Source organism: Gouania willdenowi, chromosome 15 (assembly GCF_900634775.1).
Source record: "Gouania willdenowi chromosome 15, fGouWil2.1, whole genome shotgun sequence".
Taxonomy (NCBI): Eukaryota; Metazoa; Chordata; class Actinopteri; order Blenniiformes; family Gobiesocidae; genus Gouania; species Gouania willdenowi.
This window is the reverse complement of record NC_041058.1, coordinates 23,438,206-23,446,704: the sequence shown is the minus strand read 5'-3', so window position 1 is coordinate 23,446,704 and position 8,499 is coordinate 23,438,206.

Below are 8,499 nucleotides of genomic sequence, written 5' to 3'. Positions count from 1 at the left end.
CCTCTCTTGCTGTTTTTACTTCCAGTAGGTGTCCTGGCTTTGATGATTCCAGACCTGTGGTTCCCAGTGCAGGCAGCATGGGACAGCTGGACCAATGCCATATTTTTCTTCCGTTGCACCATAGCCTTAATTGGTCAAGGCAGATAGGCACCACCCTTGAATTTCTACCGCTGGTTTCTTCTTTTTAAATGGGAGCTTATCCTCACCATTTTTACTAATATCAACTCATCTATAAATTTGATAAGATGACAATCATGTTGTCGCTATGTTATATTTGGCCCTGTATATGTAGACTAAAATTGATTTAAAATTGTGTGTTCCTTGTCAAACTTTATCCTTACTCCTGCCCATGTGTCAGTTTCTAAAACATGAAACTAGATGAGGAACTGTTCACTTGTTACCTACATAAGTATCTAGTACCAACAGGTTTAAGTATAATGAGGTCATGAAAGCATTTCCAAAGCATGTGTCATCAGCTAATTGCAATTACTCGTCAGAGTCATAGCAATTCAATTTTAGACCAATTCAGAAATAATTTCTCAAAATTATTGTAATGTAAAATGTTGGGGATTTTTCCAACTTCATCTAAATTCTTTGCCAAAACAGTATACAAACACATGGTGTTAATATATAATTATCTTCGATAAATATTAGAGCAATGGCTGTTGTTTTGAAGAGGTGAAAGGTAAAATATTTGTGCTAAAGAATTAGCAGTTCTTTCAGCTCGTGTGTTAGTTACACTTAAGATGAGACAAAGATGAAAAATAAAAAGGTGTGCTAAGTCAAGAGAAATAAAGAACAGTCATCTGACTACCAATGTGGGATGTTTCTTCATAGCAATTCTGAGATTGTGGCCCCCTGCAGTGTCCCATCCTTCATCCCTGGATGAGTCTCGGGTCTAATGAGGGGCCATTACTTCACTGCTGTCCATTGCTGTTATTCTCAACAAGTTTTCATCTGCATTCGGGTTTAAAATCTCCCATAAAAAGTTAGGGTTGTGTGAAGCCTACAGGATGATAACTAAATTACTGTTTTCCTGCTGTACGTAAATCCACAAAATGATTAACAAGAGTTATTACCTCAGTTAAAGAGGTCATATTATCAGCAGAGTCTATTTGTTTCTTTCTCTATGAGCAGGATTACGTAAAAAGCACTTAATCGAAAGATCCGTATCTCTTACTAGAATTGTGTATATATTGTGTGTGGTCTATCTCTCTATCTGTCTAGGCAGGCATATACTGTGAGATTTTTGGCCCATTTTGAGCCGATTTTCGACTTGTGCGTCTATTTTTTGGGATCGTGTGAGTCTCTGCTAGATCGTGTGTCGTGCATCGTGTAGTATACACGGAGTCACGAGAAACGATTAACACCTCACGACCAGCTCCCGATCAGCAATCGTGTGGTCGTAAGAAACATGTTTGAAATCCAGTCGCTCCTCGTGAGGGTATCTCACCACAGCAGTGCCACAGACTGGCTCACCTTAAACTCTCACTCTGCGCATGCACAAACACCGTAGGACTGTTGTAAAACTGACGGACTGTAGTGCCCACATTGGCCAGCTCCTGGTCCATCACAATGCCGTCTTTTCTTTTTTTAAAGCGCTTTTTGCTGAGATTTGCGAGTGTCTCTCCATTTCCGGGTTCTTCTTCTTCTCCTAATTTAATGGCGACGCTTCAGAGTTCTTCTTCTAATTTGTACGTTGCACTTCCGGAAACAAGACCCCGACGTGTCGTGTATGAACGTATAGTGTGAGCAGTCAGATCGTATCAGAGGGTCGGTCCGTATGGTGTGAGAACATGCATCGTGCAGCTGCACACATTCAGACTCTGCACGAGTCGCGCAGTTTGAGCTGGAGCTGAGTAGAATGATTGAACAGTGTATCCCAGCCTTAACCCCAGCCAGTCGAGGCAGATGGCTGCCACCTTTGAACCTGGTTCTGCTGGAGATTTCTTCCTGTTGAAAGAAAAACTGTTAGAAGGGAGTTTTTTTCTTCTCACTGTCGCTTATGCTTGTTCATGTGGATTTGTTGGAATTTTTCCTTTTGTATTACGAATGTAATATTTTGAAAGCGCTTTGAGATGACTTTTGTTGTAATTGGCGCTATATAAATAAAGTTTAATTGAATTTAATTAAAGCAACCTGGTTTTTGTGTGCCTAAAAGTAACCAGTGCTATTCTAATGCAAAACCTTAATCGCAGGGTTGGAATTCAAAGTAATCACAGTTTGATTACATCAATTATGCTGTCTAAAAATAAGCAAACAGGCTAGGTCATTTACCTGACATTCATTTACAAAACAGCATCTCCTCTGTGAAGTGTGTAGCCACTGCCACACGCACCACTGCTCTGACTCAAGCAGTAAGTGGTGAAACGGGCTCCTCTTTACACACAAACACAACATGTCTGAATGAGCTTTGGTGTGAAGGTTGTACCTCATGGTGTGAGGTGCTTTTTTTCATCTAACACCCTTTCACCAAATGTCAACTGGCAAATAAGCCGAGACCAACCCCCCACAGAAGAGCTTGATTAGTCTTATTCTCTTTATAAAGGCTGGGAGGCAAGAAGATGCTAAACACAGGCAAATAAAGAATTATAGACCTTTAAGTGGTTGCCACCTTACACAATTCTAATCATTTTAAATCCCATAGACACACATACCCAGACAGCACTCAAATACACAAAGCTAGCACATGACCAAATGTCTTAGGCCTGAAAGGTTATCATCCAGCGATCACATCGTGAATGGAGCCAAACAAGGAAGTATGCTAGCATGTCATCTGAAGGTCAAAAGATCTAATCTTTGACAAGATAAAGATGTAGTTCAGCCATTGAAAGGCTCAAGTGGAATCCTTTTTCTGGCTTTTTAACTTTCTTGGCCACAGGCATTTGTTGCTACTTTAAAGGTAAGTGTTGTTGTGGTGTGGTCATCAACAATGACCCGGGTGTGTACGCAGCATGTCCACAGGTCTGTGCTCACCTGCTTCTTGGTTTGCTCATTGAACAAGCCCCAACGACGCACTCCAAGTCATGTGCGTTATCTCAGAAAACACAGGAGAGTGGATCAGTCACTGGTAGAGAGAAACAAGATGACCAAAATGTTTCTCTGCCAGAAAACCACTCAAGCAACTACAGACACCACATCGTACATTTAAAACAACTGGAAACAGATATTGACAATTTTGCTCAAAAACATCACTTAAGATTATGATATCCACTTATTTTCCTCATTTAGGTTTTCTGCAAGGAAGTCTTTGTAAATATCAAATGATGTATTCCAGTTAATTTTGTTTACATCTGTTTTATATACCATATACCATAGTTATATGTTCATCTTTATTTTCATATTCATATCTGAACACTCACTGTACATATGGTAAATGCTGGTTGTTGTGCTGTTGTTGTTCTGTCCTTATAATTTATATGTTCTACATTGTTGTGTATTTGTGTTTGTGAATGTTTCGAGCAGAGAGAACAGTAATTTCATTACACGTGTCCTGTACATAGAATAAATAATAATGAAGGTGACTTTGACTTTTTTTTCTGATTTTGAATGAACCATTAGAATGAACCAGTAATTACATTATATATATATATATATATATATATATATATATATATATATATATATATACATACAGTATATTTATTTTTTTATTTTTTATACAGTACGAACTGTACTGTAAGTAAATGTCCACTTGTTCTGTCAAACATCATGGTTTGTTTAAATATGCTTCATCTTACAAAGGGCACAAAGCACAGTACACCCTGTGGAGAGGTCACCAGTGCCTAAAAACCAATAAAAACACATAAATACTGATTTCATTTGATTTTCCCCCTTAGACGTGAAAAACTGGCTTGAAAATAGCTGCTACTCATTGTTTGCTGAGATTTCTTAAAGAGTTAAACCATAATAATGAGCCATTACAGTGACGTTTAATCATGTCTGACATTTGGGTGATTAGGTTTGTCTTCTTCCTACCTCACATTGTTTTAATTAGTGCAAACCTGCACACTCAATGCCCCCCTTTTCCCATGTTTTCCCTGAGAGGATGATTTCACCAACACAAAAACAGTGCACATCCTACATCTTCTGGGATCCAATTTGAGTCCAAGCCCAGATTGCACTGTCCACCCTGTATTTGTGGACATTCTGATGAAATTCCCTCCCCCCTCAACTAGTCCACCCCTGGTGTGTTCTTGGAAGGCAGCACAGGAGTAATCAATGACTCATGTGTCCTGATTAAAACCAGTTCCCTATGGAGCATCTTCAAAGACATTCAAAGGAGATTGCGAGAGGGAGAATCATTGCCCTCTGTGGGGTAATTACAAGTTGAGGCTCTAATGTTTTTGTCTCATTTTCTATGGACAGTCAAGCTTTAGGACAGACCAGTTAACCATTCAGCCGGACTTGTTAGCGCAGTGGGAGGCTCTCCCAACCACCGATCACCAAGTGGTGGACCACGCAAACCAAAATTACACCAAACCTCCTCTGTTGACGAACAAAAACATGTGCTGTAGACCAGTGTTTACAACGTGATGGTAACAAATGAGAAGCAAACACAGGGGAAGACAAAAGATAGTAGACAGTGTGGGTAACGTTCAGATTAGGTGCAGCTGAGTACACGCCTGCCTATCCCAGGAAAATAAGACAGGAGTTTGGGTGTTTATGAGTTAAAAGGGCCATAAAAGTAGACAAATACACGGCTGCCTGTAGGCCTGTCCATGTCTTCTCTACCTCCACTGAAGACCAGTTAATAAACAGAGTACCATATTGTATAATTTAGGGCCTACATGACTTGACTGTCAAATATTTATGGTATGTTTTTCCATTATGACAACATAGTTATTCACAAAGTTACAGGTTTAAGCTAGCAGTTTTCCAAACAAAAAACTAATGATATGTATGTTGAAGGCATCTTTTTAAATGGAGGAGTCACTGTATTGTGAGCCGAGCAAAAGTTATAATTATTCCTATTATGGTTTAGAGGTGCATCAGGTTTCTTAATGGGATCGTGAATCGCAGCCATTAGCACTGACATCATCATAGAAAGTCAATAAGGAGTGGTTGCATGGAGACAGGTAGGCTGAAGGTGTCTTTAGGTTAAGACTCCGGCTAAGCTGGAGCAAACAGCCTGAGTCAAAACAGTCATTACCACTGCTTTACTGTAATGAAGGAAAAACTGAAGTTGGGTGTTGGCAATACATAACAGGTCAAGCAAATTACAATAAGAGGGTTTTAAAAGAAATCTAATTTAATGGATCTGTTCAGAGGAAGTTAAAAAATGTAATTAGAGTCCTGTCTCCTAATATGTGTCCACACTGAATCGAAAACTCCTACAGACAAAAACCTAATTTACATTTTTTTTTCTATTTATCGAATGTCCAACCATAACCCCAGCCTTAATCTTACATAAATATAGTCCCCTAAATACCCCATTATGTTCGATGGGATTTTGTCCATTGGGATGTTGTCGGGTCACATTCAGGATCAATTTACAATTCGGAAAAGCCTGAATAGAGGGTTTTCATGGCGTGTCATCAACCCAGAAGTCCCCCCTTTTTTTGACGATAAGCAGCAGCAAAATAAACTGCACGCACACAAGCAAATCCCAAATTTCTAGAGGAAATGGGGAAATTATTGCGATGGGTAAACCACAGAAAAGCTCCTCAAAATGTATTATAGATGCAAAGACATACAGGGAAGGACTTGGTCCGATATTTGGAAAAGTTGCGTTTTCCTGGGGACGACCGGTAAAGTCTTCTGTCTATTATGTATCCAGATATAGTTAACTACCTGCTTTTCTCACCAAGCCCATACACAGCGGAAGACCTTAAATCTTATAAAAGTTTGTGAGCCTATAACCAGATAGTGTGTGGCTCAAGTCATCAATGACAGATGTGTGTCGTGAAGGCCAATGTAAGCAAAGCAATAACGGTAAAAGTTCAGACTTTTCACCTGGAATACAATGAGAAATTGAGCACATTTTAGCTCTACATTTTAACAACTGTGTCGCTACTGTAGCAGGCTATTACATGTGATTATATTAAGTCAATACTGTCACATGCAGTCGCTTGATATGAATTACAGTATCATAATCACACTAGAAAATGAGTCAAGAGCCACTGCTATCAACAATTCACTTACCTGACAAGAAATGGGCCGAACAAATTTGGATGTTGTCTAGATTTTTGCCTCGTAGATCTTGGTTTAACTTTGCTAACCACAAGCGCCTCTTTTCCTCTGATAGCTTTTGACATTGGTCTCCCTGATTTGTTATAACTTTTGGCAGTCTATAAAAATCCTAATGTTTTTCACAGTCTGACCAACTGGTACAGCCAAAAACACGGCAATAATTCACCATTTCCTCTCAATTATTCGGGATTTGCTGGTGTGAGTGCACTTTGTTTTGCTACTGCAATATTGGCAAAATGGTGACTTCCTGGTTGATTTTTCAACTCAAATATCCTAAAAGTAAAAGTCAAATAAGCCACGAGAAGAGTCAGCAGTAAGAGGAGCTTTAGTGTAGTCCCTCAAGCTGTGACTCTGGCACAGCAGAGCAGTGGTTCAAATCTCGTTGCCCATTGGAAACTGCATGTGTCAAAACTTTGAATCAGTAATATTTTTCAACTCACATATCCTAAAAGTAAAAGTCAAATAAGCCACGAGAAGTGTGAGCAGTAAGAGGAGCTTTAGTGTAGTGCGTCAAATTGTGAGGGCAGGGGTTCAAATCTCAGTCCTCCATTAGAAGCACCATCTGTGTGCACCTAAGATCAATAACGTGTTTCAACTGAAATAGTTTAAAAGTCAAATACGCCAGAAGCACTGCTTTATTAAGTCAAGTACAACTGGTGTAGTGGATAAGTCTGTGGAAACATGTGGCATCAGGTCACCGTCCACACACGAGCAAGGGTTTGATTCCTCCAAGTTCCAGGCACATAGTAAAACAAAAGGAGAACAAGGGCAGAATATAGACAAGATGAATGATGAGCATGACTAAAAATGCAGTAAGGCCTTAAAATTGAAAAAAAGAAAGTGATAAACACCCAAAATCAGAAGTAAGGCATTAAAATACTTTAGATTTTTTTCCCCTGAGATAAGGCTATCACAAGTCCCTAAAAACTAGTGCAAATATGATGTACACATCTAAACTTGGGTGAAAATGCAGTGAAAAAAAGTGGCAAATGAGATGAAGCACTGTGTAAACCCTCTATAGTTCCCCAGATTTTTTTTTTTTTTTTACAGTGAACGCTGTACTTAATCGTGCCACTTCTTAACAAGAAAGGCCCAAATATATCATCAAACTTGACTTTGCCAATAATGTTGTTAATATTAATATCACAATAATTAATCTTTTTATTGACTGAAAAATACTTGCAACTACAAGGGTTTATATAACTTATTGCTCCAAAACAAAACAATTAAGGTGTCAGAAAAACCATCGCCCGGACCAGACTGAATTATTGGCCTGTAGCGCCCCCTGGTGTCCTCACAGCATACACGTCTTTACAGCAGAGTCAGCAATAATGAAAATACATGACTGCCCTCTGGTGAATACCATCAGATTATCTGGTAAAAATGGATTCCTGGTGTTCAGAGATGAGTTTGTAAAGTCACTTCTAATCATAGGACCTTATGTTAGGGGTTTAATATTCTACTTTATTGTATTGTATACCAAAAAGGGTTTGGGTTAGGGTTCCTGGTATGTCACAAACTAAACTAGTGGTCAATTTTTATTTATTTATTTATTTTAAGGCATAAGAGTTAGAACAGTACTTGCTTTCATTTGGAAAAAGCCACAGGTTACTTGCTCATAAATTGAATTAAACACTGAATTGTTTTTTTTTTTTTAAATGTATTTAAAAACAAAAAATACTAAAAAGGTCTCTGAATTGTTCTATTTAATATATTCTAAAGCAAACAATTGCCATACATTTGTGCATTCCATGTCTTTAACTTGTATTATTTTTTATATTTTAATTATTTAATGCTTCAAAGCTTTTGTTCTTGTTTAGAAGGACCTGCAGTTTCAGAATGATATCGGATATCGTCCGATATCATCCAGAAAAAAAATATCGGATATCAAATTTAAATTTCCAAATTTTTTTTTTTTTTTTTACGAATTCATTTTTAATTTATTTCATTCAGTCGTAGAATACTGTAGATATTATGTTTAAAGTTAAAATTAATGTAACCAATTGGTTAATAATAAATGGGTCAGTTTTTCTCATATCTACTGTTGCTCGCTATGTTCTCTGTTTGAGTAACATCACTTGATCAACCCTTTACTAACATTCCACACTACAAAATAAGTAATTATTATTTATGTATTTATTAAAGAAGAATTTTTTTTAAAAAGTAATAAAAGTATGTATGATTCATGATGATATCGGATCAATATCGGTATCGGCCGATACACAAGGCTGCAATATCAGTATCATATCGGAAGTGAAAAAGTTGTATCGGAACATCCCTAAAATCTAAAAAAAAGTTCAAATGTAA